The sequence below is a fragment of the Tenrec ecaudatus genome, chromosome 7, assembly GCF_050624435.1.
Source record: "Tenrec ecaudatus isolate mTenEca1 chromosome 7, mTenEca1.hap1, whole genome shotgun sequence".
Taxonomy (NCBI): domain Eukaryota; kingdom Metazoa; phylum Chordata; class Mammalia; order Afrosoricida; family Tenrecidae; genus Tenrec; species Tenrec ecaudatus.
Window position 1 is genome coordinate 17,366,633 of NC_134536.1, and position 12,874 is coordinate 17,379,506.

Below are 12,874 nucleotides of genomic sequence, written 5' to 3' on the forward strand. Positions count from 1 at the left end.
ATCTATGGGAGTCCCTGCTTTCAGGCCTTTGGGGCATACACACACCCATGAGGGTTAAATGGCAATGCTGTGTTTAACTTATCGAAAGTGCCACCACACCCCTTTCCAGAGGCTGTACCAATTAGCACCAACAAGCAGGGGATAAGGATTCCCAAACGCACCACATTGCTGCCACCACTTAGTATTTTCTGGTAACAGCCATCAAGATGTACAGCCTTGGAAACCTACAGTGGCCATTCAGCTCTGTCTGACAGGGTCGCTGGGGGTCCGAAGTGATGCAGTATGGCTGTGAGTAGTTTGGTTTCAGGGTTGAAAGGCAGCCTCAGGGGCTAACTGAAAGGTTGAAGGTCAAGTCCATCCAGAGGCACTTCGGAAGGCAGGACTTGTGATTGACATCTCCAAATTTCTGCCATTGAGAATCCTCAGAGAGCATAGTTCTCTCTGTTACATCTGGAGGCATGATTGTGGGGGTCCAACTTCCACAACCGAATGGGTCCAAGGGGTGGTTGTGTAATTGGAGGGCAAATTAAAAGAACAACAGGCAAGGCATGCAAGGGCTCAGCTCTCTCATGGCGACCAGAACCAGAGTGAGAGAATAATGTATTCTTACAAGCTTGTATTATCTCGGGCATGTAAGCCATGGTCAGCACAGACAGAACAGGAAGGGGTTGTATTATAGGCAGACACGGAACGTGAGGGGGATGAGCAATAGGAAGGGGAGGTACTAGAGGCATACATGTGACAGGAAGGTACATCCGTAACAAGACGGGTGGGTTCTAGAGTCAAGATGGTGGCCTAACCTTGGTTGTCTCTGAGCTGGCTTGACCTTAGTTGTCCCTGAGCTCTTCTCTAGGGGAATAATCTATGATCCTTATCAAAGGGAGTGGGTCCTTCTTAGGGTGGGACAGACATAGGGTCTCATTGCTGTCAATGGCAGATGACCTTCAGGCAAGCAGCCTTCAAGAGTATAGTAAGAACCATGTGCTTGCAAGTAGCACCTTAAGATTGGCCTTGCTATTGGGGCTGGGGGAGAGGACATCGTGGGAATAACTTTGACTTAAGAGAATGTGACTGGGATTCATCTCCAACCCACAGACATGAAGACCTCCCTCCGCGGGAGCCTTGGCCTCCCAGACTCCTTTAAAGTATGAACAGAGAGAATTTTTCCACACACACTCTCTTCCGCTGCTCAGTTTCCCACGCATGTTTGGTTGGCTTCCACTGGTAATGGCCAGTGTCCCCGAGCATCTCTTCATGCCCTTACTAGCCATTCGCATGGACGTTCACTCATGCCCTTTGTCCGTGTTTTGGTTGCTTTAAAAGCACAGACACGACACATCTCTAACATTAAGCCCGAGGGCCCGAGGGCTCTGTTGCAGACAAGTGGAGGAGATCTCCCAGGTGCAGGCCTCCGAATACTGTACAGGAAGGCGCCAAGTGGACGTTAGTAAGGTTTTGGGTGAACTTTAAGTGGAATACAATGCATACGAAGTGGAGAAACCTTCTAAGCAGAAAAAAACCATAAGCAACATCTTTGATTAGGCATTATAGTACTAGAGAGTCCAAGGGCTTCACAAGCTTAATCAGTGTTTTCAACAATTCAAAATGTGCTCTCTCAATGCCCTCAACTCAATTCTGACCCGCAGCAATCTGACAGGACAGATAGAACTGACCCTGTGGGCTCCTGAGACTGTAGCTCCTTAAGGATGGAAAGCCTCATTCTTCTCCTGTGGATCAGCTAGTGAACTGCTGAACTGCTAAACCCGTGGTTAACCATCTAAGGTTAACCATCTAACCGACTATGCCACCAAGCCTAAACCAAACCAAGCGCATTGCCATTGAGTCAATTCTGATTCACAGCGACCCTCGAGGACAGGGTAGAGCGAACCTGGTGAGTTTCCAAGACCGTCAGTCTATGTGGAAGTAGAACACCTCGTCTTTCTCCCGAGGAGCTGGCTGGTGGTTTCAAACTGCTGACCACAGTGCCACCCGGGCTTCTCAAAATGGGCTCGTAGACAGTAAAAATAAAACGGTTCATGCCAGGAGGTTCCCTAAAATAAAAAGAAGGAGATGCCTGTAGTTTTCAAAACCGAAGTGTTTATCACACTGGTTATTCAGTAAAAGGATCAGGATTTGGGGAGACAGACCTCTTTAGCAATTCGGGTTTGCGGTCACTATTTACTTAATGGTGACACACGTAGTTAAAAGAAAAAAACATTATTTTATTTTAAACCAGTCTTCCTAACAGCTACTATTCAGGCACCATATGGGGAAAAATGTGAAATCATTTTTAGTATGTTATTTTTAGGAAGGTAATTTCCTTTCACGGAAGGCCTTTTTCACTTCCCCACATCGGTCAAGAAAAATGGCTTTGACACACCGGTTAAAAAAGCAAAGCAAAGCAAAACAAAACAAAACAAACCACATAACTTACTGAGTCGATCACAGTTTTGCTTAGCATCCACCTTGAGGGAATTTCAGTGAGCTTTCAGGTTTGATGGGAAAACAAAAAGGCAAGCCAGGGAACTATGAATGTGGAGGGCTGACTTCCAATGAAACAGTTACTCCCCCATGTGATTTATTAATCACCACGCAGCCCTCGGTAGTACAGTAACCAGTGTGTTCTGGAACTCTTTCGTGCTGCTAAAGGAGAGGGAAAGCTAAGACTGAGTTATGTAGCCCAGGAGAAAACTCGTTGGCAAGAACTGCCCAAGGCAAAGACACTTAGTCATTTTCAAGAGACGGTCGAGAAAATGAGTTTTCTTCTTTTTCTAATCAACCCTGCATAACCATAACTAATGTGTGGTCAACCCACTAGTTTGCTCCTCTATAAAGGCTCCGTGGCTGATTTCGGAAGATTGGCTGCCACATCCGTACTATTCCAGAAGGCTGGATCGAACAGCCGAGCCTCCCGGCGCCAGGTTCCTGGTTTCCATTAAGAAAACCATCCGCGCTGTCTTCCATGTGATCTAGCAACTTCCGGCTACAGTCACCACGGCGGATTTAGGAAGAAACCCGATTCAGATGAGCTGGAGAGTAGCCTCTGTGGTCTCTAGGTTTTAACTTCATGACCACATGGTTCTTGCTCAGAATCCCAAGCATGCTCTGGCCTTAGTGAAGGGTGGGGGCAAGTGAAGGTGAGTAAGGTTTTGGGTCATCTTTAAATGTAACAAAAAGGAGCAACTCAAACCAAGTTGATAAATCTTGTGAAGCATGGAAAAAATATGTGTGTATTATAGATATATAAATATGTGTGTATTATATATATAAATATGTGTGTATTATAGATATATAAATGTGTGTATTATATATACACACACACACATATATAAAGCAACAGCTTTTATGGGTCAGAGTTCTGTGGGATCCAAGAGCTCCACTACCCTTATCAATATTTTCAGCAATTCCAAATGTGTTCACTCTTGGAAAGACAAAGGCTGCTGTTGTTATCTGCGGCCACCGAGTCAGCAGTTATACACTCTCTGTTTAGCAGCTCTTCCCGGCACGGGACCACGTGAGATTCTGTGGACCCTAGCACGCCTGGGACCCTGCACAGAGCGCAGAGCTGCCCACAGTTCACTGTTCAGTGACCAACCGAGGGCAATGTGCTCGGTGAACAGAGAACAGAAATGCAGACCGGGACAGGAATCATCGATGGCCATGTCTTCTGTCACTTTTCAATATGCCGCTAGGGCCGCCCCACAGATGTGACGCGTATGCCACTTCTGTCCTGACATCTATAAAACAGGTGAGGCCGTACCGGGCAGCCTCGATGCAGTTCTCCCAAAGGTTGCGGTCATGGCTGCTGGGAGCCAGAATCGACTCCAGGGCGGTGAGTTTGAGCTTTAGGGATGAGCCCAGAAACCCCTTCATCATCCCCTTCTGGCTGACGTCACAGGAATGCTAGCTGCACAACAGGTTTGCAAAAGAAAAAGAAGTGGGGCTGTCTCTCTTCTTGTGGAAATAAAATAAAGGTTCCTCTAGCCCTACACATACCTTTTGCCCAGGGAAATGATGTCCGGATTGCTAATTGCCAAGCCCAGTTAAAGACAGAGGCCAGGTCACCTTCCCGCTGAAGACAAAGCAAGTGCATAAGCAAATGTGAAGAAAGCTGATGGTGTCTGGCCATCTGGGGTCTTAAAGGCTTGAAGCTGAACAAGCGGTCATCTAGCTCAGAAGCAACAAAGCCTTCATGGAAGAAGCACATCAGTCTGTGTGATCACGAGGTGTCTATGGGATCAGGTATCAAAGAACAAAAATCAAATCATTGTGAATGAGGGGGAGTGTGGAGTGGGGACCCAAAGCCCATCTGTAGGCAACTGTACATCCCCTTACAGAAGGGTCTCGGGGAGGAGACGAGCCAGTCAGGGTGCAGTGTAGCAACGATGAAACATACAACTTTGCTCTAGTTCCTAAATGTTTCCTCCTCCCCCACTATCATGATCCCAATTCTACCTTAAAAACCCGGCTAGACTGGAGGATATACACTGGTACAGATAGGAACTGGAAACACAGGGAATCCAGGACAGATGACCCCTTCAGGACCAGTGGTGAGAGTGGCGATATTGGGAGGGTGGAGGGAAGGTGGGATAGAAAGGGGGAACCGACCACAAGGATCTACATCTAACCCCCTTCCTGGGGGATGGACAACAGAAAAGTGGGTGAAGGGAAACATCAGACAGTGTAAGACATGACAAAATAATAATAGTTTATAAATTATCAAGGGTTCATGAGGGAGGGGGGAGCGGGGAGGGAGGGGAAAAATGAGGAACTGCCAAGGCATCAAGTAGAAAGCAAATGTTTCAAGAAAACTGATGGCAACAAATGTGCTTGACACAATGGCTGTATGTTTGGGTTGCGATAAGAGTTGTACAAGCCACAATAAAATGATTTTTAAAAAGATAGAGGCCAGGCAGGTGGCTGAGTTGGACTACAGCTAAGTGAATTTCTTTTCACTTTTCAAGGTGAGTCCAATAAAGGTCAGGGCTTCTCAGCAGAAACAAGCTCTCGAGAGGAAGTGAGGGAAAGCATAAATAGCCTTGCGCCGCTCATTAAAGGATGGCTTCCAACGATGTTTACACATGTGGCGCTCTCTCTTTAAACTCCAGTCTAAATGCGTTTTAAAGGCTGTAAGCAAAGCCCTAATTTACGGAAGCCGAACCGCAAAGAAATTTCAGGAATGCGGTCAGCTTACAAAATTCTCTTCCCGTCTATTGAAAAGAGAATTCGAATAGCTTCTATTTTGGTCATCTATTGACTGATTCTTATTTAGGAGAACTGTGGAACCTGAAGTCATCTGAAAAATTATGTGCCAGTCCAATGGCGTTTCTGGGACAGAGGGAGAGATGTCACCCAGGAAGTGAGCTAGACAAGGGAAGCCTGGCCTGAGCTGCCACATGCCCACCCTCTCCCTGCCACCCATGAGCATGTTCTTGTTCCCCTGACCCCATTGCTCTGCCTTCATTTCAGGAGCCTTTTGACCTTCAGCAAGCACAAAGAGGGATCACGGTGAATACACACAGTGGGGTTCTTTTTTTTTTAACAGTGGGGTTCTGAGACAGAGAGACTGCTTCCGAGGTCCAGGCATTGGGGCATGGGTCAGAATCACGATTAAGGAAGGGTCAGGAGATGGACGCAAGGACATCAAACATAGTGAGAGAACATAAGAAGGTAGACCCCTAAGACAGCTCACTTACTAGGTGCTAAAGTTTGGGTGGAAGAGAATAAGGCACTACCTACAAAGATGTGCTTGATGATGGAAGAGAGAAAATGGTACCCAATCTAAGCACTCCATCTGTCAATCACAATAGCTCCTTAAAAGCCACAAGGATGCCCATATATAGCCCCACACTCTTATAGGGAGACCAGGCATGGAACATTCTTAGATTATTAAACAAGTAATGGACCCACATGGAACACGCAACAGACACTTGGCAATGGCATTGGCCTGGCAAAGGAGGTGCCCGGTGCTCTGGAAAGGTAGGTCCAGAAGCACTCCAGACCACACAGAGAAAAAACAAAAGGTAAGTGACAGATCTAGGCCATCAAGAGTACACTCTGGGAGATCTGGAAGCACGTAATAGAGTTCTCAGGCAAGTCCAGGTCTAGGTAAAGAAGGAATGAATTATGGTGGGAGACCAGATCCCAACCTAGATGAGATGTAAGCTCATGAAGGCCAACAAATGAATGGGGGTGAGGTGGGGAGAAATCATGGGTTAAATTAATGATACAGCAAAAAAAAACACCCAAAAAACCAAAACACCAAATGCTGAAGCTTCAGAGATATCCAGAGACACACAAACACAGAGAGATGATGGGCTAAGTTCTAAGATCCCGTCCAGCCACAGACTGAGGGGCTGCACTGGATTGTAAGGATCAAGGGACCACGGCCCACAAAGGAAGGCCAAAGACAAGGAATAGGGAAACATGGGGAAGAACATCTGCGCTGAACTACGCTGCTGGTAAAAGGTACCATGAGTTCCGGGTGCTGCCAGAAGAACAAACAAGTCTTGCGGGAAGTACAGCCAGAATGCTCCTTGGAAGCAGGGCTGGCGAGGCTTCACCTCACTGACTCTGGACATGTTTCCAGGCAGGGCCCGTCTTTGCAGAAGAAGTTTGGTCACGCAGTCAGCAAAACGAGGAAGACCCTTAAGGGGTGAATGGACACAGTGGCTGTAACCAGGGCCTCCAAATGCAGCAACGACTGTGAGGCTGACACAGGTGTGGGCAGTGGTTTGCTCTATTGTAGACAGGGGTGCTAGGAGCCACGGCTGATTCGGTAATGCCCACCATCACCAACTACACCGATTTTGATCCGAGTGTAAGATGAGCCATTGGGCCTGATGGTAAAATCGGATGTTTCCAAGCATGCGCTACCAGAGCGTACCATCCACGGTCTCCTGTATAGAGTACTCACAGGGACAGTCCACCCATAGGCAAGACACCCCAGGAAGAGGACGAAATGGGACACAAAATCCAACCCAAACCGAGGCTCGAGCAAAGCAGAGGCATGCCCAGAAGGAAAGAGCTAGTGGACAAAACTCCTTTAAGCAGCAACACTCCGTGATAGGCGTGGGCGATTTTTTCTCTGCCCCTCAGGTTGGCTTCTCACTGAATAACACTTGCACACGGCCTGCAATTTTTCGAAACAACACAGAGACCTAAACCAAAAATGCACTTAGCTACACTGTAACCACGACGATGAAAGTGTTACGCCATGACACTGTAGACATGACACTCTATCAAAATGTGAGGATGTGAGGACGTACGCCTTCCAAGGACAGAGGGCTTTCCAGCAAGTGGGCTTTCCAGGTCTGAATCAGGTCAAGTCCTGGATAAACTGGAGCTCTTGCTTCGCCCACGCTCAGGTGTGAGCGAGGAGAAGTGCAAGAGAGGCTGACTGCATCCGTGTGTTTCAGAGCCGAGATTTGATGGATACTTGAGACACCTATGTGGGTGACGACGGGTATCAACCCAACTCTTCACCGTGTTGGCACCTGAGCAGTGAGGCTTTCGTGGTTTATGTCATTCTTCCCCCAATGACTAGATTATGAAAAAGAATCCGTGCATCTATTGTAGGTGGGGTGGAGGGGGACCTCACATGAGACTTTTTCAAAACTAGGGAAACCGAGAACTCCAAGAACGTGAAGCTGGCTCCAAGGAATTAAATAAGGAATTTCTACCTAAACATTGACTTGAAAGCAAGGTGGAAAACACAGCCAAGCACAAGAAGGCCTGTCCCCCAGCCCCAGGACAGTATCTGCGTTCTCATACGGAGGTGGTGGGGGGTGAGGGAAGACAAGGGTGTGTGTGGGGTGGGGGGTCACGCTGGGAAAGAACAGGGAGAAGGGAAACTCAAGGAATCCACTTCATTGTGGTTAAAAGAGCCACTGGCTGTGTCGGTGTTGCCCACGGCCCTGGTGTGTCCACTCATGCTGTTAGCTGCTGCCGGGTTGGTTCTGACTCATGCTCCAACCTCACAATTGCTGTTCCTTTTGAGTCTGATGCTGCAGCCCCTGTGTCAGTCTGTCCCATCCACTGCTCTAAGCCCATCCCCTCCTGCCCCCGTCCATCCCCCTTCCTGCTAAGTGTGTTGTCTCGTCTATGAAGTTCTCTCTCTCTCTCTCTCTCTCTCTCTCTCTCTCTCTCTCTCTCTCTCTCTCGCCTTCCTGCCTGGCTACAATATTTTATTTCACCATGTATAAAGAATTCAACCCCCCAAATGCCCAGAACTAACAGCCTAAATCCACTTTTATAGTACAAAGAAAACATCTCGTTTCTGATGACTGGGGAATTTCACTCGTACCTTCTGCCATGGTAATTGCCAGGCAATTATCTTTTGCCGAGGATGCCCCTGGCTGGGTGAATTATCACATTCCTAACAGGTTCATCCCTGGGGCCGTACATATCCAATGTCACCCCCCACCCCCACCCCGTGCCCCCGCTGACACCATGGAGCTCCCTGGGGTGTGGGTGCTCTCCCGGACCGCCTCTCTATTGTTTCGCGGTCTCTCTGCTCTGATAGGGTGTAATAGCTTTCCTTTTGTCTGCCTATATAATAGGGTCCCAGACTCACTTGGTCTACCACCCCCTTGACAGGTAATTGCTCCTCGCCCCATTGGCAGTGAAGCACTTTTGTACATGAGTCCGTGATGCAGGATAAAGTGTTCAGTGTCTGCTCCTGCAGCCCTCGTGGACCATTCTAGCTCCCAGCTCCCGGGGGAGGTGGTACTGTCCACTTTGGGAAATGCTGCCCTATGTTATGAGTTTTAGAGATTAGCACTAAGTTCTTAAAAGAGTCCTGCATGCCTTACAATGACTTACCAGCTCTGTTACCAAGAAGAAGGGAAAAATCTCTCCACTCAGGGGTTCTTTCCATGAGCATTAACACTTGCAAGTTTCCCTAAAGAGTCTGAGTGGGATTTAGATGTATAGGTGATTTTTTTAAAAATGTCTTTAACGAGAACCCAAACCTCATCACCACTGACTCTACAACTATTTGCCCAAGAAGCCAACTCAATCAACTCATCTACAAGTGATAACAGCCATAAAGATAGTACACTTTCTTCCTTTCAACTTAAGAAGCACCCTCCGGGAGATAACACCACAAGATAGGCCATGGCTTTTAAATCTGAAACAGAAAAAGCCCAGTCCTGCCTTCTCAAAGGCGCTAACCGCCCAGCACACAGTCCAGACCTTTGTGAGCACTGCGGGCAGTGCAGGCTGCCAGGGTAGCCAGGGCCGGGAGACACCGAAGGACCCGCTGGATGATCTATCTGAGCCCCTTCCCCTCAGGTCCACTTGACATTTCCCAAAAACCCCAAGTCAGGGTGGATGTGACCCATCATTACCACGGGCTTTTCACGTGGCTGAGTTCATGGATGCTCCTTGTCAACCTGGGGAATCCAGAGCATGTCTTAAAAATCCCGAGGCCAGAAACAGCCAACACATAAACACCTCATTAGAAACAGGTATTACGATGCTACCGCAGCTCATTAAACTCATGAAAAGGATTTTTAAAAAAAATCTGTGGCTCCAGACAAACTCAGATGTTGGTCCTGCAAGCGCAGGTGGCTGAGATCAGAAGCACCGGGAAAGCCAGCATTCGAGCCGAGTGGGCACTTACTTCCCTGTTCTTTTCCAGGACAGATTCCAGAGTCCATCCATAAAGTCCACGATGCAAACAAAAACACCAGGAGCTCCGTAAGATGGCCTTTAACTACAGATACATTTAACTTCAAGACCAGCAGCATTCTCAGTGGTTTCAGGGGATGAAGAGCATTTCAATGACATTTATTAAAAGGGAAATTCGCAGGGCATTAAGTCTCCACAAGTCCTAAGCACAACATTAATGAACAAAACACCGAAGGCTACAATTTCCTTGCTCTCCAGGAAACTAATTGGAATGCACTGTGAATAAACTTCACGAAATCATGCAAAACACTCCAGCGACATTGGAAGTCTGTTGTTCGGAGCCCTTGCTGGGTAGGAGCCGTCTCCACCCACAAGTTCATTTCCTTTGCGCCCCAGAACCGCGCTACTCCATGTTCAAATGAAGGATTGACAGCTGATGATTTTCCAGGACAAGAGACACTGGGCTTTCCAAGCAGGATTGTTTTCAATGTCTCCCCCCTCCTCTGACACTCTCCTGACCCTCCTTGAAGGATAAATCCATAGAAATTCCCACGTGCCACCTCCTGGAACGCTTGCAGCTTTCAGACAGAGACGGGGAGGGCGGCAGGGAGCCAGCAGCACCAGAGAATGGTGCACAACCGAGCGCTCGTTGCTCTCAGCCACGTCGTTGCCCGATCATTTCTGTACTTCATCACTCAAAAGATGGTGGCGGGGTGGGGTGGGGTGGGGGTTCTAATAGAATTAGATGTAAGGGTCTAAAATGGAAAGTTAAAATTTTTCCACATTGGCTCTGGTGATGGGAAATTTGTTTTTTCGTTAAAATAGCCTAGAGGTGGATTTTTATTCACGTTATTAAAAATAAACAAACTCACTGCCCTTGAGCTAACGCTGACTCAAAGAGACCCTGTAGGACAGGGTAGACCTTCCCCCTGTGGGTTTCTGAGCCCGGAACTCTTTACAGGAGTGGAAAGCCCCTGGGTTTCTCCACGGAGCAGCTGCTGGTTTCAAACAGCTGACCTTCCGGTTAGCAGCCCAATGCATAACCACTACACCACCAGGGCTACCCGAGCTAAGTTTCAGGCCTGTGTGCATTTTTCAAGATAGCCTCAGATGGGGTCTGATGACAGACGTGAACATGGTGATGGACAACATATTGGGGGCAGACACAAGCACAAGTGGCAGCCTGTGAACACCCCTGCTTTCTCTCTCCCGCTGCTGCCTAAGACGTCACGACTCCATGGAACTCTCCTAGACTCTTCTCGGCTACCCATCTTCCTACACGACAAAATCAAGCCAGGCTCTGCCACTCCGAGGCCAATGGACTGTGCACTCGTGACTAGTTGGTCTTTTTCCTAAGCCAGACCATGGACTTCGCACGGCTACTCAGGCACTGCCTTCCTGCCCCCACCTTGCACACAGCACTCTATGCAGCAGCGTGGCCGGCACACAGTGGGGGCCCCACGCGGCTTGGCAACAATGAGCACCCGCTATAGCGATCTGAATTTTCCACAGGGCTGGCAGAATGAGCCCACCAGTTCCTATCAAGATCACAGGCTTAGAACCCTTGGGGGGCAGAGGAGGTGGCAGTGGGCATTGTGGGCGAGTAATCAAGAGTCACAGTCCCCAGGTCTGCTACAGAGACAGTAACTGGATTGATAGCTTCTTAGGGTGATGGCAGGGGAGGCTGGGGGAAATCGGGAAGCTCATGAGGACAAAGAAGAGGAGAACTGATGGTGGCGCAACTCTTTTTAATACGTTTAAATGATTGGATTATATGATAAGTGGATTATATGTCAATAAAGCTATTAAAAATCTTTAAAAAGTCACAGTCCCGCTTTCCCTGCAATGGCTCAGACCCTGGCCAGTGGGTCCTCCAGAGGCTGATGCCACGTCCTTCTTCTGGCAATTTCCCAGAAAAGCAAAACAAAACAAAACAAAAAACCCCAAATACAACAGTGGATAATTTGCCAACTTTCTATGTTGACTTTGACATCTCAGTGACTGAAAATGGGTGAAAATCCTCACATGCCAAGCGAGACCACTAAGAAGCCACAGTTGGGTTCCTGGCACTCAACACACTTCAACATCATTTTATTTATTGGATGTGAACCCAACGCTGCTCGGGGCCAGAGCCGGTGCTGGGCCACGCCGTCATCCCTGCCGCTCTCCCTGCTCAGCTCCTTCCAGAGCTCCACTTTGCAGCTGCTTGATCCCCTTTGGGGCCCTTCAGCCCTCTTCAACCACCCCAGCCCCATTCTCCAAAGTCAACCCCCACTCCCCCTCCTTTAAGGAAAAGGAGGCCATCGACAGGAACACTCTCAACCTGCTGAGTCTTCTCCTCACAAACCCGTCTCACCCCTGGCTCGGTGGAGAGAGTGGTCAGAACTGAGGTGGGACGACCTCCTTACCAGCCTCTGGACTCAGCCATACATTCTCCCCCATGCACTGCATCGCATCCCATCTCTGGCTCCATTGGCTGGGTTTCCCCTATGGATTGGTGGAGCCTGTACAAATGGTAGGAGTCCTGGTGGCATAGTGGTTACACGTTGGGCTAACTGCAAGGTCAGCAGTTTGAAACCACCAGGTGCTCCTCAGGAGAAAGATGGGGCTTTCCACGCCTTTAAAGAGAGTGGAGACCCCCAGAAACACTCTCAGAAATGCACCGGGGCACGTTGACCCTGCCCTGCAGGGTTGCTATACATCAACACTGACTCGATGGCAGTGAGTTTGGTTTTGGGTTGGATACCAATGGCGGTACCTCCATCAACCTAAACAATTCCCCTCTGGACCTTGCATCCCTTCCTCCACTCCCAGGCTACTATCAGTTTCCTTACCCATAACCTGCGTCCCTTCTAGGACAGAGGGGTTTGAAGGCTGCAGTCTCTATGGAAGATTGTGCTGGGTTCAAACTGCTGACCTTTCAGATAGTAGGCCAGTATTTAAGCACTGGATCTACCAGGGCTCCTGCGTCCACTTTTAAAAAGTGTAACTCTTTAAGATCACCCACTTCCTCTCTTCTCACGGACTCCGCTCGTGCTACTTGCCTGTTCGTCCACTGAGGTTCCCCCGGGCCAGGGTGCGCCTTCAAAGGCTCCCGGGCCTTTTATTGGCCACTTCACCCAAAGCCTTCAGGTTTGTTTCTCAACTGCCTGCAGCACATCTCGGGACAGCCTCTTGCTCATTACCCACCTGGGTAGAGCCCCACATCCTGCCGGACACATCCATGGCTTCCCAGAATGGA

General features: G+C 48.7%; 1 protein-coding gene across 4 annotated transcripts in view; it reads right to left on the minus strand.

Moving 5' to 3' along the window:
- The window catches only part of PLEKHG1 (pleckstrin homology and RhoGEF domain containing G1), a 251,790-nt gene that overhangs the window by 194,202 nt on the left and 44,714 nt on the right, over positions 1-12,874 (minus strand). Inside the window, exon 3 of one of the 4 annotated variants that reach the window (XM_075554380.1) lies at positions 1,889-2,051. The exons of the other annotated variants lie outside the window; for them this stretch is intronic. The gene's annotated coding sequence lies outside the window, so the exon portion shown is untranslated. The remainder of the gene's footprint in view (positions 1-1,888; positions 2,052-12,874) is intronic. 4 annotated transcript variants of the gene reach the window in all.